Source organism: Dipodomys merriami, unplaced genomic scaffold (assembly GCF_024711535.1).
Source record: "Dipodomys merriami isolate MVZ:Mamm:240054 unplaced genomic scaffold, mDipMer1.0.p SCAF_13, whole genome shotgun sequence".
NCBI classification, from domain to species: domain Eukaryota; kingdom Metazoa; phylum Chordata; class Mammalia; order Rodentia; family Heteromyidae; genus Dipodomys; species Dipodomys merriami.
The window spans coordinates 1,152,244-1,177,351 of NW_027202604.1; the positions used below are offsets into that span (position 1 = coordinate 1,152,244).

Consider the following 25,108-nt stretch of genomic DNA (forward strand, 5'->3'; position numbering starts at 1 on the left):
GTGGGTCCTAGCCATGTAGATGTGGACTCCACAGACCCTGACCATATAGACATGGAACCCACAGAGCCCTGTGGTATAGATAGGCACTCCTCTGAACCTGGCCAATTAGTGACAAGCTCCACAACTCTGGACACATAGCTCCACACTCTAGGGACTCAGCCATGTAGACACTCCATAGATGCTGGCCATGTAAATGAATGCTCCTCAAATCTTGGCCACATAGATGCAGACTCCACAGACCCAACCACATGGACATAAGCCCTATAATCATTGACCACATAGATATGGACTCCAGAAACTCTGACCACATACTGAGGTCCCACAGAGGCTGACCATGTAGACAAGGACTCCACAGACACTGGCAAGATACTCACAAACTCCACATAACCCAGCCATGTAGGCAGAATCCACAGACTCCTGCAGAATCCACAGACTCCTATGTGGTATCTCCAGTAACCCAAACCAAGTAGACAGACTTGATAGACCAAGCTGCATGTACAAAAACACTATAGACCAGGGCTGGGAAGGTGGCTCAGTGGTACAGCACTTGCCTTGCATGCCTGAGGCCCTGGGTTTGATTCCTCAGCACCACATAAAGAAAAAAACCGGAAGTGGCACTGTGGCTCAAGTGGAAGAGCGTTAGCCTTGACCTGAAGAGCTGAGGGACAGCGCCCAGGCCCAGAGTTCAGGCCCCATGATCGGACCCCCCCCAAAAAAAAAAAACACTATAGACCCAAATCACATATGTGCAGTCCGTACACATTCCAGCTGCATAGATTCAGGCCCTAGAGAACTGGCATAAATACAGACCATAAAGACCTATAGGGTCATAAAATTGGTTTCCACATATCTCTGATATGTAAATATGGGCCCCACATACCTCACTGCTTAGCCTAGGCCAACAGAACTTGGCCATATGATGTAGGTCTCTCAGACCATGACTATGTAGATATAGCCCCACAAACACAAAACCCATGGTCTTTTGTTGTGTAGATGAAGAGCCTATGACCCTACCTATTTAGCCAGGGTTCCCACAGACCTTGTATATATAGACACAAATCCCACAGACCTCAATCACCTAGACATGGTCTCTACGATCTTTGGCCATGGAAACCCTGGCCATGAAGATGGCCTCCACATTCCTGGTCCCATAGACAGGAACTCTACAGAAGATGGCTGCATAGACAGGGACTCATCAGACCAAGTTGTGTGGACATGGCTCTACAGATTCACCACAGTTGAACAGACGCAGTTGTAAGACATTAGTTTCATATACCTGGCCCCACAAACTCTTTTTTTTTAATTTAATTTTTTTTTTTTTTTGGGTCCGGTCCTGGGGCCTAAACTCTGGGCCTGGGCGCTATCCCTCAGCTCTTCAGCTCAAGGCTAGCGCTTGAGCCACAGCGCCACTTCCGGCTTTTTTCTTTTTGCTTATGTGGTGCCAAGGAATTGAACCCAGGGCCTCAGGCATGCAAGGCAAGCGCTCTGCCACTGAGCCACCTTCCCAGCCACCCCACAAACTCTTGTGTGACAAAGATGCATGTGCTATGGACCCTAGACGTGTAGACATGATTATACAGACTCTAAGCACATAGACATGTACCCCCACGCCCCAGCCATGTAGACATGTAGACATGTAGACACCCTGACCATGTAGATTGAGACAACTTAGGTGTATTTCCATTTGTGTAGACCCATACCATGTAGATGTGGCTCCACTGACTTTAATGGTCTAGATACAGCAAACCAGATCCTGGCTGTGGAAACAAGGCTCCCCATACGGGCTGTGGTCAATGTGGTTCCTTAGAAACTGGCCCCATAGACTTTGGTTCTAAAGACTGGCTATGTAGGTAAGGACCCCACAGGTACCATCCATATAGTGGCAGTCCCACAGAACTCATTCATGAAAATTCAAACAGACACAGGCTGTGTAAGTGCAGCTCCCAGACCATGGCTATTTACACAAGGCTCCATAGACCTAACCATGCAGCCCCCAAAATGTAGGTCAAATAGCCACTTAGACATGGGTCAACAAATCCCGCTGCCCTTGGTTGAGTAGACGCATGCCTTATATACACTAGCATGACGATGTGGATCCACAGACACTGGCTGCTAGGTAGCCTCACAAGTGCTGCCACATAAACATGGCTCCACAGGTCCCAGCCACTGACGTACAGCACCACAGGCTCAGGACCTATACATGGAACTCCATAGACTATGAGGAGGTAGCTCAACAGACTCCAGGGTGTAGACCTGACCTGCATACATGTAGCTCTATAAGCCCTAGAATGGTGTGCTTGTTTCCAAAGACGCAAACTGTGTAGACATGGCTCCAGAGATCCTGTGCATGTAGATGTATTCCCCCAAACGTACACTGTGAAGATGAGGTTCCACAGACTCAGGCTACCAAGATGCTGCATCTCAGGTCCTAGCCACAAAGGCAAGGGTCACATTGTGAACTGTGGTATAGGGCTGGAGACCCCGACCACAGTGTGTGGGTCCCACGGAAACTCTCCACATAGATGTTGTTCCGTAGAACCTATCTATTTAGACAAAGGCCCCACAGACATAAGTATATTTGTAGCTCACAGACCATGGCCATGAAGACATGACTTCATAGACCCTAGCCTCATAGACAACAGCTCAACTGGCCTTGGCTGAGTAGATGCATGTCTTTCAAAACCTGGCCATTTAGACATGATGTCACAGACTGCCTGTGTGGATGCAGCCCTACGGATGCCAGCCACTAGGTGGATTCATAGAACCACCTTCACAGAGCATAGACACAGCTTCAGAGAGAGATGCTGGCCAAATGGTAATGAGATCCTGTCTGCATGCCCCGAATAAGAGAATAACAGGTGAGTGAACAGCTGAGGATCTACACACAATGTTTCATAACTCTATTATGGGACATCTGAAGCCTGTTCAGTGTATGTGGCTGCATTTTCTTTTAATAAAAAGTTCAAACTTGATAGATCTTTTGCCTATGTAAGGCATATTGGAACACTATCTAATCTTTTTATATTTCACCTGTAATCTCTATTCCTAAGCATATCCTTATGTTTTTGAAGACAAAATGTGTTTCATAATGAGTCATTATATGAATATATGCACAACCATTTATGTCTGTAACTAGATCTATATGAAGTCCTCCCTGCCATTCTCTCCTAATTCCCCCTTAATTGTCTCTCAAAAACTACAGGTTCCAGCCTCTCCATCAGTTACAACCAGGTGAAGTATGGTCACCCATTACCATTATATTTGTGATAATTCACTATATTATATAATCCATTAGAATTTTTTACTTATGGTTTAGAGCACTAGCCTTGAGCTGAAGAGCTGAAGGACAGCACCCAGGCCCAGAGTTCAAGCTCCACAACTGACAAAAAAAAATAAAACAACAAAAAACAAAACAACAGCAAAAAAACCTGAGTGGTTATATATGAAGGGGAGCTTGAGTATTACATCTTTGTAATTCTCTCCTAAGATTGTCCTCTTTCGGTTTCACTGCATGTGAGTATGTAGGTTCCTGTGTAATTTGTCATATCCCAGTGCATTTTAGATCTAACTTCTGAATATCAGAGAGAACATGTGTCATTTCTCTCTCTGGTCTTGCCTTACCTCATTTAACATGATTTGTTCTAGTTCTGTCCATTTCCCTGCAAATGACATTATGTTGTTCTTTCTGGTGGCTGTGTAAAATTCCATTATATATAGGTACCACATTTTGGGGATCCACATATCTACTGTGGGACATCTGGGTTGTTTCCATATCTTGGTTATTGTGAATAGTGTGGCAGTGAACATGGATGTACAGGTGTCCCTATCATATCCTGGTTCATGATGTTCAGGGTAGTTGCCTGGGAATGGTATGGCTGGGCCATAGGGAAGGTTTATGTTTAGTTTTTTGAGGAACCTCTTGACTGCTTCCAGAGTGGCTGTACGAGTTTACATTCCCACCAGTAGGGTTTCTTTTTCTCCACATCCCCACCAGCACTTGTTTGAATTTAAAATGTTGGCCAATCTAATTGAGGTGTAATGGAATCTAGGGGTTGTTTTGATTTACATTTCCCTTATAGCCAGGGATGATGAGCATTTCCTCATGTGTTTCTTTGCCATTCTTACCTCTTCTTCTGAGAAGTCTCCTCTTAGCTCCCTTGCCCATTTAGTAATTGGTGTATTAAGTTTGGAAGGGGTTAGTTTCTTGAGCTCCTTGTATATTTTGGATATTAGGCCTTTGTCTGATGTGTTGCAAGTAAAAAATGTTCCCAATTAGTTGGCTGTCTTTCTAGTTTAGTAACTATGCCCTTAGCTGTGCAGAAACTTTTTGTTTTAGTGTAGTCCCACTTGTCGAGTCTCCCTCCTATCTTTTGTGTCCCTGGGACTTCAACACCAATTGTTGAACAGGCTATGCTTTTTTCCCATTGACAGTCTTTTGCTCCTTTGTCAAATATCAGATACTGTAAGTATGTGGTTTTATTTCTGGGTCTTTTAATCTCTTCCATTGGTTGTTGAATCTATTTTTGCACACCTAGTATGAGTTCCAGTGGTCTTCCCCTGGAAGCCAACAGGTGGGGTGATTAAAAGAACAAAAAACAAACAAACAAAAACTTCTCAATGTTTTAAATAAATTTTATCAGTTAGGAAGAGTTAGAAAGTTATAGAATCAGCAATGAAGTCAACAGTATCTTATAAACCTCTCCTCCATTGTGATGTAAAAGTGCAGAACTCTAAAAAGGGGAGGGAAGTGGATTCATGTGACCACATTGACAGATGGTTATGGATCCAAAGCTAGTCAGACAAGGTCTCATATACCTTGTTAGTAGAGGTGACTCTACTCTACATGAGGAATATCTTGCAGGAATATTTTCTACACACTAATAATGATCTACCTCAATATTTTTATCTCAGTATAAAATATAAGTAGGAAGTGGTGTTGTGGCTCAAGTGGTAGAGCACTAGCTTTGAGCTGAAGAGCTCAGGGACAGGTCCCAGGCCCAGAGTTCAAGCCCCATGACCAATAAAAAAGAAAGAAAGAAAAGAAAACTCCATGTATCAAAATACCTAACATGAAAATTCTCTAAATTTCATCCAACTATAATCACTAAGTTAAGCATTCTAAACACATTCTAAACACAGAGTAATAATTGTAACCTCTCATATATTATTAGCTGAGTTATAATCTTGTCCTACAATATATGGCCATTTTCAACTGTATATTACTTAATGGGTCAAAATAAATTATTTTTGTTTTATATGTTAGCATGCTTTGAAATCAATAATAAACATTTGTGTGAAGACAGAGAAGTTGAAATGATTCTTTTTACCTAAGTTAGAAGCTACTGTCAACTTACATAAATGTCAGCAGTAAATACAACATAAAGAAGTTTCCTTGCCTTAAGTAAGTTATATCTAAAGAAATGTTAACTAGAGTGTAGTTATGGAGGTGGGAGGGAAGGAGTGGTAGAGGAAAACAAAGGAGGAGGTAACAATGCTTGATAGGAAATGTACTCATTACCTTGCTCGTGTAACTGTAACCCCTCTGTACAGTATTTTTACTATACAAAAACGTATTAAAAATAAATGTTAACTAGACTATCTACATATCTATCATTCACTAGTACACAGAGCAACCATAATGCATATGGAAATATCACTAGTATGCACAGACAAATTCAATAACCTAGAAATAAATGTGTGAATTTATTTGATTCCATTGAAAATAGTTAAATGGTGAAGTTATTTGAGTAATTTTAAGTGTCACTTTCATTTCTGAAAAAAGTTGTGGTCATAATCATTAAAAAAATTAAATCCCAGGGGCTGGGAATGTGGCTCAATGGTAGAGTGATTGCCTAGAATTCATGAAGCCCTGGGTTTGATTCCTCAGTACCACATAAATAAAAAAGGTCAGAAGCGGTGCTGTGGCTCAAGTGGTAGATTACTAACCTTGAGCAAAAGAAGCTCAGGGACAGAGCCCCCAATCCTGAGTTCAAGCTCCAGGAATTGAAAAAAAAATTAAATCCCAAACTTCTGCAGAAAAATATTTGTTTTTTTAGAAGGTTGTTAATATACTTTCAACAGGAACTTCAGGTCTGCTACATGCATTGAAAAAAATGGGCCAGTCTCAGGTAACTTGGAAAATTAGGTTTGACATCTTAAGTTGTTTATATTATCAGTATGATTTCTTAACACAATCACTGGGTTTGAGGTGCAGAGCAATATGAACCTCATGGCATATAACTAAGTTCGAGTTTTTTAATTTGTTTTCTCTCTTTCTCTTTCTCTCTCTCTCTCTCTGTCTCTCTCTGATCCCTTGGAACTTAAGAGGCTGGGGTTCAGCTAACTGGGAAAATGAGCTTCTTATACCCTTAACTACTGATTTCAATGTGTCCAATGAAACCCGCAAACTCACTCAGTTTCAGATAAGGAGCAATGTGAAGTTCACAGTGTTTCACTGGGTTCAAGTATTTACAACAATTCTTTCAGAGAGTTTCCAACTCCAAGGGTCTATTGAAGCATTCAGGTAACAATAGCTTATAAATCCTAAACCATTGGTGTTCTCAAATGAACTCTTAAAATCACACTTGGTTTGAGGTGTTGAATTAATGACACTCACGCAGCTTATCTGGGTTGAAGTTTTCAGAATAGCTCTTTGGAGAGGCTTTGAACACAGTGGCCCCTATGAAGCAAACAGACCATCAGGTTTTAAACCCTTACATGGTCATGTCAGCTGAATGAACTCTTGCTCAGTCACTTATTTTCAGGTGCTGAGCAGTGTGAACCTCACAGCTTTTCACTGGGTTGAAGTTTTCATAAGAGTTGTTTTGGAACATGTCCTCAAAGGGCTGGTTAAAGCTAGCTGGGACTATCAGCTTCTAAGCCCTCAACGGCCGTTTGGTGAATGCATTCTGTCCAAGTTACAATTTGAGGTGTTGAGCAATATGAACCTGACAGAGTTTCACTGGGTTGACATTTCAGAACAGCTCATTAGGACTGCCTTGATCTAAATGGGCCTGTTTCAGTGACCTCCCAGTGATCTCTCACCAATGGGGCTGGTTTTGGATAACTGGAAATATTAGCCTCAAAATCCTAAAGTCCTGATTTCAGCTCAGTGAAATCCAACAATTCAATCATAGGTGCAGAGCAATGTGAACTTCACAGTGTTTCACTGGACAGCTATTTTGCATGTACTGCTTTGTACTCAGTGGGCCAGTTTCAGGTAACTGGGAATAACACCTTCTATAGCCTAATAACCTGTTGCTGTTAGGTGAAAGAATGCTCACTAACTCACAGTATGAGGCGCTGTCCCTCAGCTCTTCAGCTAAAAGTGAGCACACTACCACTTGAGCCACAGTGATACTTCCCATTTTCTGGTAGTTAATTGTAGATAAGAGTCTCATGGACTTTCCTGCCTGGGCTGGCTTTGAAATGCGATCCTCAGATCTCAGCCTCTTGAATAGCTAGGGTTACAGGCATAAGCCACAGACACCCGGCAAGCCTGGTTGAAAAATTCAGAACAACAGTTTAGGTTAAATGGGCTGATTTCAGTGAACATGGAATATCAGCTTAAATCTGAAATGCTTAGTTATTTGTGAATGATCCTTTACAATCTCACTCAGGAACTCTAACTATGCAGCATATAAATTGATAAATATCACTGAATCACAAGAAATTTTCTTTGTCACTGAGATGAAGACTGAAACTGTCACAGTATAAATGTGTCACCCATTCTCAATTAATGTTCTCAAAATTCAGAAATCCCTGCCTTCTGGTCTAACTTTCTCATGTAAGCTCATTTACAAAAAGATATGTCGTAAGTCATGAACTTGGATGTCTGAATACTTCTCTAATGCTAAACACATCACCTAAGCTACTGCAACAACATTGCCCCTGGAATCCCTTAGAATCACCACAAGTGATTAGCATATGTAATGCTCCACCCTTTCAGCACCCTTCACTTCTCTTTAATAAGGAAGATCCTTGATGCTATGAACAACTAAGTTCTAGAATCACAGTCTGCGTTGTGTTTCCTAGACCACTATTATGCTAAATCTCTTACACTGAGATTTTCTTGGTGCAAACATTGAAAAAGTGACTAAATGCAAATACATTATTCGAGAAATTCAGAAAATTTAGGTAGAAAGAAGAAGTGATATTAGAAATATTATCTGTTCATAAAGATGTGAAGATATATAATTTAAAAGAAATCAGTTCTGGGGCTGGGAAGGTGGCTCAGTGGTAGAGCGCTTGCCTTGCATGCATGATGCCCTGGGTTCGATTCCTCAGCACCACATAAGCAAAAAGAAAAAAGCTGGAAGTGGCACTGTGGCTCAAGTGGTAGAGCACTAGTCTTGAGCTGAAGAGCTGAGGGACAGCGCCCAGGCCGAGTTCAGGCCCTATGACTGGACCTCCCCCCCCCAAAAAAAAGAAATCAGTTCTGATTTATTTTATATGAACTGTTTCCTATTTTAATCTTTTTTTTTTTTTTTTTGGTTGGTCGTGGGGCTTGAACTCTGGGCCTGGGCGCTGTCCCTCAGCTCTTCAGCTCAAGGTGAGCGCTCTACCACTTGAGCTACAGTGCCACTTCCATGTTCTAATCTTTTTGTTTGTTTGTTTGTTTCCTATTTTAAAAGTTCAGAAAGGCTGGGCGCCAGTGGCTCACGCTTGTAATCCTAGCTACTCAGGAGGCTGAGATCTGAGGATCGAGGTTCAAAGCCAGCCTGGGCAAGAAAGCCCATGAGACTCTTATCTCCAATAAACCACCAGAAAACCGGAAGTGGCGCTATAGCTCAAGTGGTAGAGCGCTAGCCTTGAGCTGAAGAGCTGAGGGACAGGGCCCAGGCCCAGAGTTCAAGCCCCACGACTGACAAAAAAAAAAAAAAAGTTCAGAAAGGAAATACCTGTTTTACCACAAAATATTTTTCCTGGATAAAAAAAAAAATACAGTCTGCTTGCATATTATTAAAATAAGAGGCCGGGCACTGGTGGCTCACGCCTGTAATCCTAGCTATCCAGGAGGCTGAGATCTGAGAATCACGGTTCAAAGCCAGCCCAGGCAGGAAAGTCCGTGAGACTCTTATCTCCAATTAACCATCAGAAAACAAAAAGTGGCACTGTGGCTCAAGTGGTAGACTGCTCAACTTAAGCTGAAGAGCTGAGGGACAGTGCCCATGCCCAGAGTTCAAGCCCCCTGGCCTAAATAAATAAATAAATAAATAACGACCAAGCAGCCTCACTGCCATGAGTAAGAACAAAAACCACCCATCCTAGGTCAGTGAGCACTTTCCCTATTTTGCTGAAGCTGTCACACAGGAAGGCAGAAATATCTGGATACTTTAGGCACAGAGATGACTGCTCTCGGTTACTATCCAGTGAGGGTCATGGTTGGGCTGTAAACACAAGTGAGGAGCCATTCCTACCAGCAGCATATGTCTTGGCCTCTTTTATGGAAATAAATAAATTCCAAAGGGACTTTGATCTTCCAAAGGGACTCTGATTTCCCTGACTGCCTCTGCAGGATTTCAGATAAATTCATGACTATCAGTGATGAAAGAAATCTCAGCTTACAAAATTGTCAGTATGAAATTTACTTTTAATAGAGCTGGGTACATGGCTCAGGCTGTAGTTTGTCTAGCAACTTCAAATTCCTGAGTTCAAACCCCAATACTTTCAAAAGTATTCCTTTTTAAAATATTGTGAAAAAAGAAAAACTATGAGATGAATGTAAAGATTCAACTTCTCAAGAATGAAGGGAGAGCTGGAGGAACAGCACATATGCAATGGAGCACACTATTCCATAAAAGAAAAAATGTAAAATATCTCCTATATTTAAGAAATTTATCATGCAAGGGAACCATCTAACTTCAGGAAAAATACTGTCTTCCATGCAAATATAAGATGATGAATACAACACAAGAGAGATTAAATGGATCCTGTCTAGTTATATTTCAATAAAAAAACAAGTATCAGCCATAACATTTCTGTGGTGATATTCTAAGGTATTTAAAATTCTACCTCATATTTTATTCTTTATAGTCAGAAAAATCAAGCAAATGAAACAATAGATTTTCTATCAAGAAGATTATTTTCTGACATGGACACAAGATGTCTTTAGTAGGGGACAAAGCCTTTTCTAAGTTGAGTCCAGAGTGCTAGCATTTAATTAAGAAATCATTAACTCCCTGAGAGAGTTCATTCACAGTACCAATATTTTAGATCAATTTCAAGCTGATATCCTTTCAGGATGTTCTATAAAGTTTTCATAGTAAAAGTTTAACACTGAAAAGAACTCATGTTAAAGAAATTAAAGTAATAGAGTGTGTCTGTAGCTGCAGATCAATTTTTTTGTACAGGCATCCTTGCCTGGGTAATGTTGTGTTCCTGCTTCACATAAATAGGTGGTTGTGTCCCAGCATGAGCAGCTGAGGTGTTCAGAGAGAAAAGTTTGTTCTTAGTCAATACAGCAGAGTTTCTATTCTGATTTCTTCTCCATACAGTAAGTATAAGAAACTGAAGAGCTACCTCTGGCTCTTGCTTCTACTGGTAGAAGAAGAAGAAAGCACAGTCTGGTGGTACAGTTGAAAACAGAGCTGTCTCCCTCCTGGACACACAGGAAAGACTGGATACTCCTACAGCTGCTCTCCTCTGCTCACACTTGTGCAAGAGGAAAAGTTGGATAAGGTCATCAGTCTTAGGCAGATTATGCATTTTTTTTTCTGGAATAGTTTCAGGCCATCTGGAATAGGCCAGTGTGTGCCTCCGATTTCTGGTGAATGTTACAGAATCCCTTTGTCCTAATTTAGAATTAAAATTATAGAATTTAATATATGCAATTTTATGTTTTTATAACACATTCATAAATTTGCATATATAAAACGTAGTCACATTTTTGTAATATAAAGTATTTTAGTATTACTCATTCCTCATATAATTTCGAATTCCTTTATCATCATATTTGCATTTCTCTTGCACTTGATTTCAGTCAACTTTTTCTTTTTTGGTATTTGGAATTTAGAGTGAAAATTCTAATACAAATAAGTGATAGAGCTAGAACTCCAATCCAAGGAATTGGTGACAAGAATTTGGCCACACTGTTTCTCCTAAAAGAGATGTTGACAACCTTGAAAAATTCCAATCATAATTAAGCAAAAATACCAAGTAGTAGAGTTTTTGATTACTAGTGGGAAGCACTTAATTCAGTCCACAGCACAACCACCACCAACAAAATTAAACCTACAAAGTGTAAGTTTCCTATCGTAGGTACTCAACCAGATTCATATGATGTGTAACATTTTGGAGACTGGAAGACACATTCTGCAATAATAGTCAAGATTATCCACAATTAAAACTAACAATATTCTTCTTGAGATATGTTTTGCAATTTATATACCAGATTTGTTTTTGGTGGTAATGGAGTTTCAACTCAAGGCTGCACATTTATTAAGCAAGGCTCTACCACTTAAACATATCTCTAGTCCTAATTCAAGGTAAAAATTTTTTTTATTGCAAAGATACTGTATAGAGTGGTTATAGTTACATGAGTAAAGTAATGAGTACATTTCCTGTGGAGATTGTTACCCTCTCCTTTGCTTTCCCCTTAGTATCCCTTCCTTCCCCACCTCCCCAATTCTCCCTGCCCAAAGTTATAAAGTTCATTTTCAACATAGTGTCTTGTATGTCTCATTGTTACAATGGGTCAACCTGTATCCTTGTTTCAGCATTTTGTTATTTCCCTTCCCCTTCCCAAATTAGAAAAATGTATATACAAGATGTAGGGCACCAAAATCAAATACAGTGACAACAGGGATTATACCATGAGCAAAGGACATACAAAGAAACAAAAAAATCACATAGTACATTAAAAAACCAGCAACAAAGAAAAAAACCTCTTGTATCCGTAGTTTTCTTGGGGTTCATTTTGCTTAGCATAATCTTATATGGTCATATGTACATAGCTTTTGACTTTTTCTGCTTGTCTGGTAAGATTATCCTAGACATATCCTAGACTAGTTATTGTAAATAAGGGAAACCATGAGACCTGTGTTTCTTTGGGCCTGGCTTACTTCACTGAATAAGATTTTTTCTAAGTCTTTCCATTTCCTAACAAATGGGGTGGTATCATTTTTTTCTGATGGAAGCATACAGTTCATACAATTCATATATGTATATGTATATATAAATATGTATGCATATATCACATTTTCTTGATCCATTCATCTACTGAGGGACATCTGGGTTGGTTTGTATCTACATCTGGGTTGGTTTGTATCTTAGCTATAGTGAATAATGCTGTGATAAACATAGTTGTTCTGGTAGCTTTAGTATGGCCTTGTTTGTGATCATTTGGGTTAATGCCCAGATTGCTGGGTCGTAGGGGAGCTCTATGTGTAATCATTTGAGGAACTTCCATACTGCTTTTCAGGGTGGTTGAACAAGTTTACAATCCCACCAACAGTGTAATAGGGTCCCTTTTGGCCATCATGGTTTTTATTTTTAAAGATGGAGTCAGTTATTCTTTCTGCTTAGGCATATGACTGAATGCCAGTCTGCCTATATAAGTTATTACCACCAAAGAACTCCAAAAAGGACAAAATATTTCACTTGAACACTAGGTGGCAATACTTCAATTAAGAATTGTTTTCTACCTAGACTTAGAGGCTCTGCATCTCAAGGAAAGAAAACAGACAGTTTTCACAAGCTGGTGACATTTAATCACACATATTTAAAGTGAGGTCCTTCTCTGGCACAGCCAGAGAATCAGTGCAAAACATTGCATTTTTAATGTTTATGACTTCTTGGATATCATTTCTGAAGTGGCTAAGGAATTGTTCTTTTTATTGATGAATTATTTTTTTATTTCACAAACTTCTTTATATATTCTGCTTTTCAGTCTTTTTTGTTTGTTTGTTTAGAAATATATATTATAGGGCCAGGTGCAAATATGGTTCCTGAAGTCTGAAAATCATTTGAGGCCAGAATTCAAGGATCAAGGATATAGCAATTCTCCATCTCTTAAAAGAAAGAAAATATACATCTGTATACACACACACACACACACACACACACACACACACACACATTTCATGTAGATCAGTGATATTGGTGAATTTTCCACCTTCTAAAGAGAGATAAAATTTTCATTTTCTAGAGAGATTTTTCATAGTAGACTCTTGGTAAGTTATACTTCCTGATGTCAGACTTACAAACAAACTTTCCCTTCAGCCTTCCAAATAACTGGGACTACAGGTATGTGCCCCTGGTGACTGCCTGGTTGAAGAGTGATTAACAGAGACTACCTATCTGTTTGTCTGTGTGTCTGTGTGTCTATCTATCTATCTATCTATCTATCTATCTATCTATCTATCTATCTATCTATCTATCTATCTATCTATCTATCTCAAAGGCATTCAGTTTGGAGATTTTTTTCTTTAAACAATTTAAAATCACATTATTTATTGACTTTGTTTCTAATGAGTAGTCAGACTTTAATTTTAAGGTTTTTCAAAAAAGAGCATATGCATGAACTTTCTTTGATGCTTGTGAAAATTTTGTTGATGGTGTTTTTCACTAAAACAAGTTCTGCAAATTTAGATTTTCCTTCATTTTCCCGCCTTTTATACTGCCAAGATCAGAGTGGTAGATATACAGGATTGCTTATTTAATTTCATTGAATTCCATAATGCAGTTCTCCTAACTTGTTTTGTGGAAAATCAAATATATCAACAGGTGGAGGTACATTTTATGATCAAGAAGATTAGGATATAGGCCACAGAACAGATAATTACAAAAACTAGCTACTGAGAAAACTGAGATCTAAGGATCTCAATTAAAAGCCAACTTGTGTAGGAATGTACCTGAGACTTATCTCCAATTAAACAGTAAAAAAATCCAGAAGCAGAGCTGTGTCTCAAGGAGTAGAGCACCAGCCTTGAATAAAAAAGCTAGGATGTCAGTGCCAAAGTCCTGAGTTCAGGTCCCAGCACAGGCATTAAAAAACAAACAAACAAACAACCTCCCCCCTCCAACAAAACAGATAGCCAGGCACTGGTGGCTCATGCCTGTAGCTAGTTACTCAGGAAGCTGAGATCTGAGGATTGCAGTTCAAAGCCAGATCATGGTTCAAAGCCAGCCTGGGCATAAAAGTCCCATGAGACTATCATCTCCAATTAACTGCTCAAAAACCAGGAGTGGCTCTCTGGCTCAAAGTGGTAGAGCACTTACCTTGAGCAAGAAGAGCTCAAGGACAGTGCTCAGGGCCTGATTTCAAGCCTTGCGACCAGCAAACAAAACAAAACAGAACCCAAACAGCTAAAGATAGTATAAAGGGCTTACAACTTACCATGTCCATGTTAAGGGTCCAGTGCTTCTAGATTAGAATCACCCCTTTTGTCGCTACCCTCTAGCCTGTGGGTGCTCTCCCTCATACTTATTTCACTTCCTTTATCACATATGTACATTGAGTATTCTTGCTTAAACGTTTTGAACTATTAACAGATAGTATAATAAGATGACATTATATCCCAGTAAACTACAGGATTCCAATGGATAGTGTGAAACACCTAGAAGCGTCATGAACAAATCTATTTGTTTGGAAAAGGAATTCATCATCCTGTTTAGAGGAGAAGGTTAGAAAGTTAGTTCAAGAAGCATGATTTATATTAATGGCTTTCTTTTAATTTTGAGTGTGAACATCAGACAAGTTGACAAGCAGGTGTTGTAGTAGCTTTGAACTGTCTCTACATATATTTCCTAGAACATGTTTTCCTGAGTTGTTCAACTTTAACCATAAAGGAAAGTGTACATGACTTAGAAGGTTGGTGTAATATAGTAATTAGGTCAAATATACTCTGTAAGATCCCTGTTCTACTAAGGAACGAAATGTAAATATCATCTGAGGTGGAAGAAGTAATTGTATTGTCCAAGCTCATAGAATTCACAACCTTTATAGACCATGATATTGACAATTTGTCTTGTGAAGGTTAAAATGTGTTTGTGACTTTAAGTATCATTATTCCACAATACTGTAAAATATGTGAAATTTATGTAATCACCTAATCTCAGTTAAAAAAAAAAAGCAAAGAAAAGTGAGAGAAGGGATGGGTTAGGAGCGATGGGTGACAATGTTGTCAGACACCTTGTATTCATATACTGTTTTGTAGAATGGCAACTTCTTTGTGTGACTACTTAAAGATAATAATTTTTCTTAAAATGATCCCTGTTCGAGGCCTGGGCAGCTCCAAATTGTTGCTACTGATCTGCTAGCTGGTCTTGCATCCCAATTTCTTCATCTCCCACATCCCCTCCCCTTCACATTCACCTCTCAGTCTACATTACTCCATGTGGTTATGGTTTTAACCTCTTATTACCTGACAGAAAGCCTAAGGGGAAAGAATTAGGAAATGGTTTTCAATGCATGTCTAAATAAATGTACCCAGATACCCTGTGACCATCTTTCAGTAAAATTGACCCTTTAAATTATAGAGAGGTCAATTTTCAACTTTAGACAACTATCCATATGCTCTCTGTGATCCCCTTTTTACTAAAATAAGATCATGTTGTTCCTGATATCTGTTCCTGATATACAGATGTGGTGAAAGCAGTTTTTACTTAGAAATAAATCCTCTGATCTAGACCAGAGATTAGGAAGCCACGACCAAGTCTATCTCCTCTGGATCTGTAGGTGGCCAGCTCAGCTGGCTCCTTCTGTGGGGAGTCATGCTAAGTCAGCTCCTGAGTTTTGTTCAGCTTTTCCTATCACCTCAAACACTGGATTCCTGAGAGCACAGAAGTACCTTACTGAATCTTCCAGCTGCAAGGCTGAGATGGTAAAGCCGATGGAGTTAGATAGTGATAGAGAAGGGACCACTACTTGCATTCTAAATAGCAGACAGCTTACAAACAAGGAAGCTTATCTCTCCACTGAGAAGTTGCTTACACCAAAAAAGATAGTGTGAGCATCCATCAGTTTCACCCGAACAGTCCAGGAGGACTCCTTCCCCTTCTTTTTCTCCAAATAAAAAGAAAGATAAAACAAGCTGTCAAAGGTCTCTTTCAAAAGTAGTATGGAAGCTCCTCAAAAGACTCCACATAGAGCTCCCCTATGACCCAGCAATCCCACTTTTGGGCATTTACTCAAATGATCACAAACAAGACCATACTAAAGCTACCAGCACAACTATGTTTATTGCAGCATTATTTACCATAGCTAAGAAATGGAACCAACCCAGATGCCCCTCATAGATGAATGAATCAAGAAAAAGTGGTATATATACACAATGGAATTCTATGCCTCCATCAGAAAGAATGACATTGCCCCATTTGTTAGGAAATGGAAAGACTTGGAAAAAATTATATTAAATGAAGTAAGCCAGGCCCAAAGAAACATAGGTCCCATGGTTTCTCTTATTTGCAATAACTAGTATATGTCTGAGACAAGCAGAAATGGTCAGATAAGTTGATGTTAAGTGAAATGAACCCCAAGATAAGGATTCAAATGTTTTTTCTTTCTTGCTATTGTTTCTGACATATTTATATTTCTTTGGGGGCTGGGAAGATGGGTCAGTGATAGAGCGCTTGCCTTGCATGCCTGAGGCCCTGGGTTTGATTCCCCAGTACCACGTAAACAAAAAGAAAAAAGCCGGAAGTGGCGCTGTGGCTCAAGTGGTAGAGCACTAGCCTTGAGCTGAAGAGCTGAGGGACAGTGCCCAGGCCCAGAGTTCAGGCCCCACAACTGGACCCCCCCCCAAAAAAAGATATTTCTTTGTTCCTTTGTATGTCCCTCCACCCATAGTATAACCCATTTTCACTGCATTTGATGTTGGTATAGTTTGTTGAGGGGAAGGGAAAAAACATTGTTTAAATAGGGATATGGGTGGACCCATTGCAACAATGAGATGTACAAGATGTTATATCGGAAATGAACTTTACAACTTTGGTGCGGGGGAGGGGGAGGAGGAGAGGAAGTGGGGGGAGATGGGAAGGGATAGGAAGGGGAAACAAAGGAAGAGGCAACAATGCTTGATAAGAAATGCACTCATTACTTGCCCATGTAATTGTAACCCCTCTCTATGGTATTTTCACACACACACACACACACACACACACACACACGCGCACACACACACACACACACACACACACACACACACACACACACACACACACACACACACACACACAAAGATGCCTTTCGATCCATGAGTGCATAGTTTAAATTTATTCTCAGCATTTGAAAATTTGTTTTGAGGTTCACAGATCTGTAGAACAAGTCCAAAGTAATATCCACGAGGCTTCTCAACTACCAAAAGCTAACGAAGCTCCTCAAGGATAGCTCTGATGTGAAGACACCTGGCCCTGCTTGTCTTGCCAGTACCTTTCCTGGGACCACATCTGGAATAATAAATTCTGCTAATATTTGGTCCCTGCATTCTCAATCTGCTTTTTTAAAGTTTGTTTCTTCTAGATTGGAGTCCCACAAACTACAAATAATCATAAAAACTGAGCCTCATGTGAACTGTCCTCTGGATTTTTACTCTGGTATTCTGGACCAGCATATAAACCACATCCTGTTCCTCGAAAATATCCTTGCAGGAAGATCTTCAATTTGCCACTCTCTCCCTTCCCCCAGTTTCTCCTTACCCCTAGTCCAGCAGGAACATCTGTGAACCTAAAGCTACCTTATAAATAAAGCCCTTTTTTAAAAAAAATGTTTGTTTTTAAATCAATTGTCCTTGATATGAAATTCTATTGCCAGATTAGTGTGCAATGAAGTTCCAGGGAGAAGGTCTCTTGAAGGGAGGAGGCCTCTGCCTGCCCCTAGATGTTGTCATTAAAAAAAAAAAAAAGAATTTGAGGAAACATCAAGGTAGTTTATGAGGCTGGGCCCTGGTGGCTTATACCTGTAATCCTAGCTACTCAGGAGGCTGAAATTTGAAGAGCCTGGTTTGAAGCCAGCCAGGCCACGAAAGTCTGTTAAGACTCTTATCTACAATTAAACACCAAAAAGACTACCAGAAGTGGAGTTGTGGCTCAAAGTGGTAGAGTACTAGCCCTGAGCTTAGCTCAGGGACAGTGCCCAGGCCTTAAGTTCAAGCCCCAAGATGGACCAAAAAATAAAAAAAGGAAAAGGAAAGAAAGAAAAAAGAAAGGAAGGAAGGAAGGAAGGAAGGAAGGAAGGAAGGAAGGAAGAAAAAGTAAGAAGGACGGAAGGAAGGAAAACGCAAGGAAGAAAAAAGGGGGGGAAAAAAGCAAGTTTACGAGTAAAGCAAAGATAGAGAGGTAATACACACCCAGACTTGGGCACATGCATATCTGATCATAGGTACAATGACTGTTTAATATCTCTGGTATTTATGTTGAAAAAAAGTAGTTTGTGTGTTGGTTCAACTTCTCCCTAGGATAAATGTTTCCTTTTGTTCTCATACCTAGTACATTTATCAACTGAGATCAGAGACGTTAAGACTGAACAACTTGTTAAAACTTTGGTCATAGATGCCAGCACCTCTCTTCAAAAAAAAGTTATCTTCAAGACCAGTATCCGTCCTTGACATGAGTAAAAATTTTAAACAAATTTTGTGTCAAGAGGAGTCACTTTTCCAAGTGTTTGTCTTTCTAGAATGAGTATCTTCCTTTGTGATATCCTTGCTTATTTCAGACAAGCTGGCAAGGTCAGAGAGAGAGAGAGGAGAGAGAGAGAGAGCAGTTTTTTTTTTCTTTTTAGTCATACTGCAGCTTCTGAGGGAATGTAAGACTAAAAGCAGGACTGGGAAGGTGGCTCAGTGGTAGAGTGCTTGCCTTGCATGCATGAGGCCCTACGTTCGATTCCTCAGCACCACATAAGCAGAAAAAGGCTGAAGTGGCATTGTGGTTCAAGTGGTAGAGCGCTAGCCTTGAGCTGAGGAGCTGAGGGACAGTCCATGGCCAACAACAACAACAACAACAAAAAAGACTAAAAGCAAAGGAAATCGTGCTCTTGTGATTTTTCATAGCTCTACTAATACAATGTTGACCTCTGAATTCCTGGTTATTTCCCATGTTTCCTTTTTCCTGGCCAACCCTGCCTCAGTTTGAAGGGCTTATGAACCCCATCCCGGCCTTTTAAAGTTTACCTCCTACCTATACCCCCTTAATTATTTTATTTAATTTTTATTGTTTGATGGTTCTTGGGGGTAAACTCAGGGCCTTGTTCTTGCTTGCTAGGCATGTTGCTGAAGCTATGTACCTCTCCCTTTTTAACTTAATTTTAGGGATAGGGCCTTGTATTTTTGCCAGGGCTGGCCTGGATTGTTAATACCCCTGTCACTGAATGAGGGATAACTTTTTCAGATTTTAGCATAAAAATCACAGATATTTTAAATCTACATATGAAAAGCAATTAAGATGTTCCTGTCCCCCTGCCCCCACACCCCCTCCCCCCCTAAAAAAAGAACTTGAGAGCAAGTTTTAGCAAGGATTTATTTTAGTATAAGAAGAAATGGAAAAAGGGAGAATTATTTCCTGCTCTCCACACAGGAAATAGAAGTCAAGATTCAAAATGGCTACTCTTATCTGTAGTTTTTACTATTTCTTTTTTCTTTTCTTTTTTTGTCGGCCGTGGGGCTTGAACTCTGGGACTGGCACTGTGCCTCAGCTCTTCAGCTCAAGGCGAGTGCTCTACCACTTGAGCCACGCCACAGCGCCACTTCTGGTTTTCTAGTGCTTTATTTGAGATAAGAGTCTCATGGACTTTCTTGCCTGGGCTGGCTTTGAACCACGATCCTCAGATCTCAGCCTCCTGAGTAGCTAGGATTACAGGTGTGGGCCACCGGCGCCGGGCAGTTTTTATTATTTCTGAGGTGGGAAAACACACATGATCAAGTCATCTAGCAGTCCCTAATCATTAGACAATCATTCTGGGTGGCTGAGATGGGTGCTGTTTGCTACCTGCTGCTTTGAAAGTCTGGTTTTTACTTCTTGGTTATAACACCTGAGCCTGGACTTTTAAGTCTGTCTGTCTGTCTGTCTGTCTCTCCCTCTTCCTCTCCCTCTCTCTCTTTCTCTCCCCTTCCCAACTCCCCCCACTCCCCTTTGCCCTGCGGTGGGTGTTATTAGGGATTGAACCTAGGGCCTGAAGCCCTCTCTTGCTCAGCTTTCTGCAGCTAGAATGCTATTGTTTGAGCCACACTCCAGTCTAACATTTGGCTAGTATATTGGAGTTGGAGTCTCACAGCCTTTTCTGCTCAGGCTGGCTTTGAAGTTTCAGCCTCCAGGTTTCCACCTCCTGATAGCTAGAATGACAAGCATAAGCCTCTAGTGCCCAGCCCTTTCGATATTTAATTTTATTTTCCTTTCTCCTCATCTACCTATCCTACCTCACTCCTATTTAGTTTCCCACATAGGTGGGATGATAGGTGTGTACTTCCATGCTCAGCTATTGGATCTCCCAGAGTTTTTGCCAAGGCTGTCCTAGAACCATGATCCTCCCAATCTTTGTTCCCTGAATACCTGGGATTACAGGTGTGAGGCACTGCTATCAGTTCTGATTTCTATTTCCTTTCACTGCTGAAGGAACATTCTTCCTCATGATGCTCCTTCACCTGAGTAACTTGTCCCCTGGGTCCTTGCTGAGATGTCACATTCTCCTGTGACTTGTCTTCTGCTGAGTTAGCAACCCTTTAGATTATATTCTCTACTGTACTTCCATCCAGAGAATATTGCTTTGCAAATCCCCACAAAACCATGCTGTTCTTGTTCATTTCCTCTCAAAGACCTTGCCATTTCTTCAGACAAGTTAAAAGAAATATTTCTCCAGCCAAGCAGAGGCTCAAGTCTGTAACTCTAGCTACTTGGGAGGAAGAGATTATGGGATCAAGGTTTGAGGCCAGAAAAAGAGAAGAAAGTTCATGGCGTTCTACCTTAATCAATGGCTGGGTATGGTGGCACACATCTGTTATCCCAGCTAGGAGAGAAGTGCAATGTCTGGAGGCAGTGGCACCATTCAAGCCCAGCAACATGGAGAAGCATAAGTAGGAGGATGGAAGTCCAATCCAGTCTAGGCATAAATAAAGATATTACCTTGAAAATAATCAATAGAAAAAGGGGCTGACAACATGGCTCAAAGTTCAAATAGTAGAGTGCCTTCATAGCAAGAGTGAGACTCAATCCCTAGTTTCAAATCCTTGAGTTTCAATCCCTAATGTCACCCCTCCCCCCAAAAGAAGGCAAAGAGAGGAAGGAAGGAAGGAAAGGAGGAAGGAAGGAAGGAAGGAAGGGAGGAAGGAAGGAAGCAAGGGAGGAAGGAAGGAAGGAAGGGAGAAAGGAAAGAAGGAAGGAAGGAAGGAAGGAAGGAAGGAAGGAAGGAAGGAAGGAAGGAAAGAACTTATAAGCTGTTTTTTCTAGGCTCATGAATTAAGTAGTAACAGGATAAAGGCTAGAACTGCCCATGTTGTATATACGTCCGTTGAGCCATGCTCTCCTGGAAAGGACTTTCCTGCTAGTCTCAAAAGCACAAGGCCCTGAGTTCAAACTCTAGTACTTCAAAAAAAGAAAAGAAAGGAAACAACAAAAATCCTTTTATAATGATATACACGAACTTCAGAAAGATAGCTTCCTTGAGCTGGGAGTAGAAGTGGTAAGAATGGGACAGGGGACAATCAGGAAGCACCAATGGCTTTTGTAATATTTTTCTCATAAAGGAAGTGAAGATGTAAGTTTTAATATGTTATTCTCTATATGTTGTGCCCCTAAAATATGTCACATTAAGAAAAAAAATACCATACAACCAGGCACTGGTGGTTCACATCTATAATCCTAATTTAGGAGGCTGACATTAAAAGATTGAGGATCTAAGGATTGAGGTTCAAATCTTATTTCTAAATATAACCATTAAAAGCCAGAGTGGAGGTGTGGCTCAAATGTTGCAATGATAGCCATGAGCAAAAAAGCCAAGCAAGCATGTGCCTATTATCCCAACAGTGGGGACACTAAGATAAGACTAGGGGACACTAAACCTTGGACTGCCTTGAGAAGTTTGAATGAAGTTAGCCAGGAATGTACATGTGTCTCAAACAAAAAACAAAGCTGTGTGCCAATGGTTCATGTCTATAATCCTGGTTACTCACAAGGCTGGGATCTGATCACAGTTCAAAGCCAGCTGGGGTAGAAAAGTCCATGAGATTCTTATCTCCAGTTAACTCACAGAAAGCCAGGGGTGGAAGTATGGCTCAAATAGTAGAGCACCAATTCTGGGTCAAAAAGCTAAGGGACAGTGCGTAGGCCTTGAGTTCAACCCCTAACACTGTTAAAACAAAAAACCCAAACACAATAACAAAAAAATAACATCAACAGGAGAAACAAATTCAGACACACACCATATTTCTTATACAAGTTGCAATATGTAGCTGCAAGCATGTATTTTACCCAGCACTCATTTTCCACAAAGCAAAGCAAATAAATACATTTTGCATTCCACCAACCCAGTTAATGTGCTAATTCTGTACTTGATCTTGACACAGTAGGTGGCAGTGTCAGCCTAGTTTCCTGTGCAGAAATACTATATTGGACCAGTCACAGAAGAAGTTTATATTTTAGCTGAAATATCATTACTGTATTTTAAATGGTTAACATAGAAAATAGATTATAGTAAATCTTGACTCTCTGGGGACATACTTTCTATTAAGCTAATTAAAAATGCTTCATTAAAAAAAGCACACACTAATTCTTTTTTCTTTTCTTTTTTTTTTTTGCCAGTCATGGGGCCTGAACTCTGGGTCTGGGCGCTGTTCCTCAGCTCTTCAGCTCAAGGCTAGCTCTCTACCATTGGAGCCACAGCGCCACTTCCGGCTTTTTCTGTTTATGTGGTGCTGAGGAATCGAACCCAGGGCCTCATGCTTGCAAGGCATGCACTCTACCGCTGAGCTATCTTCCCAGCCCCCAGCACACACTAATTCTTAAGCAGGACTAAAAGTCACCATCTCTGAAGAGATAATGAGTCACTGTCATTTTTGTAAGACTTGAGTGAGCGTGTGAACTGACCTGTAACCCATACTTAAAAGATGGTTTTTCTGAAAAGCACTGACTCCTTATTTGGACCCATAAATTAACTGAAAACAAGAGAAAAACTCAACATTTTTGTCTGTCTCTATTCTGTATATGTATCCTTGGCTATACGTCTCTCTGCTCTGCAATCATCTTGGAGTTCAGGAAGGACAAGACTGATAGACAACATCTTTACAAAGTAAACTACTTCCAAGAAAAGGAAAAACAGTCTTCTCAGGATAGACCACCTGCAGAAAACAATAACTCTCTTAATATCAAAAGGCCAGTCCTAAGACAATGAGCAATCAGAAAATCCATGGGCTCCACATCTCAGTGACAGAACACACCTGGGGCCTGGGTCCAACGCTAATAATAATATATATACCTCTCTACTCCTTCCCCTTGATTCTTACTCTATTTAAACCTGAAACTCTATAACATCAAAAGTGGGCTGTAGTGCTTACATTGCTTCTTCCCATGGTGTGTATCATTAATAAAGTCTCCTTCTCTGCCTTTCACCATTACTTATCTCTTCATTTGGTGTTTTTATTTGGTTGCTGAACTCCACACATACCCCATCCCCAAGCTGGACTTTTGGCCTAAAACTCCAGTTTTCCATACTTGAAATTTTGACTTTGGCAAACAAAACCCTGTATATAAAATTACTTGAGCCAGGTGTCCGGTGGCTCATGCCTGTAATCCTAGCTACTTAGGAGGCTGAGAGCTGAGGATTGTGGTTCAAAGCCAGCCCAGGCAGAAAAGTCCATGAGACTCTTATCTCCAATAAACCACCAGAAAACCGGAAATGGCGCTGTGGCTCAAGTGGTAAAGTGTTCATCTTAAGCTAAAGGGCTCAGAGACAGCGCCCAAACCCAGAGTTCAAGCCCCATGACTGACAAAAACAAAAAGCAAACAAACAAAAAAAGCCCCCCAAATTCCCACACAAGTAAAATTACTTGAGCTTCCTCATATTTGCTTACTGTGGCATATGATGCATTTTAGAAATAACTAGTTAATTTGTGTGTGTGTGTGTTCATATATATATATATATATATATATATATATATATATATATATTAATTCATGATTATCACCCTACCAACACAGCTTTTTTTGTAAACTAGAAAGAAAATCTCTCAGGTTTTTCTGCCTAGGCTGATTTCAAACTATGATCCTCAGACCTCAAGCCTCTTGAGTATATTGGATTACAGACATGAACTACTGATGCCCAGAGAAATGGTTAAATTTACATAGATTTGTACCTAAGAACTACAGGTATAAGAATATTTTTTTTTCTGGTTCTGAGGCTTGAACTCTGAGGCTTGAACAGCTTGGGTGCTGTCTCTGGGTCCTTTTGCTCAAGGCTAGCACTCTACCACTTGAGTCACAGCACAATTTCCGGCTTTTTCTGTGATTTAATTGGACCTAAGAGTCTCACAGACTTTGCTGTCCTGGCTGGCTTTGAACGATGATCCTCAGATTTCAGCCTCCTGAGTAGCTAGGATTACAGGCACTGACACACAGCAGATATAAGATTTTGCCAGTGTTTTTTTTCTTTTTCTTTTTTTTTTGTCAGGCACGGGGCCTGACCTCTGGGCCTGGGCACTGTCCCTCAGCTCTTCCGCTCAAGGCTAGAGCTCTACCACTTGAGCCATAGCTCCACTTCCAGCTTTTTCTGCTTATGTGGTGTTGAGGAATTGAACCCAGGGCCTCATGCATGCAAGGCAAGCACTCTACCACCTTCCCAGCCCCTGCCAGTACATTTTTTTTTGTGTGTGTACCTCTGCCTCTGTTTCCCACAGTTGCTTTCTTTTTGCTACCATGAGCTAAAAAATGGAGCTGTATGTAGACTCTGATTAAATACACTTAGATTTGAATTTCTGTTTGATCTTAACTTTGCTGGGTGATCTGGGGTATGTTAATTGGACTCTCTTGAATCTGTTTCTTAGCCAGGTGCCAGTGGTTCACACCTGTAATCCTAGCTACTCAGGAGGCTGAGATCTGAGGATTGTGGTTCAAAGTCAGCCTAGGCAGGAAAGTCCAATTAACCACCAGAAAGCCAGAAGTGGTGCGGTGGCTCAAGTGGTAGAGCATT

The 25,108-nt window shown here is 40.5% G+C and overlaps 1 pseudogene; it reads left to right on the plus strand.

Moving 5' to 3' along the window:
• The first annotated feature begins 1,084 nt into the window (after positions 1-1,084).
• The window catches only part of LOC138824592 (protein FAM204A pseudogene), a 50,705-nt pseudogene continuing 26,681 nt past the window's right edge, over positions 1,085-25,108 (plus strand).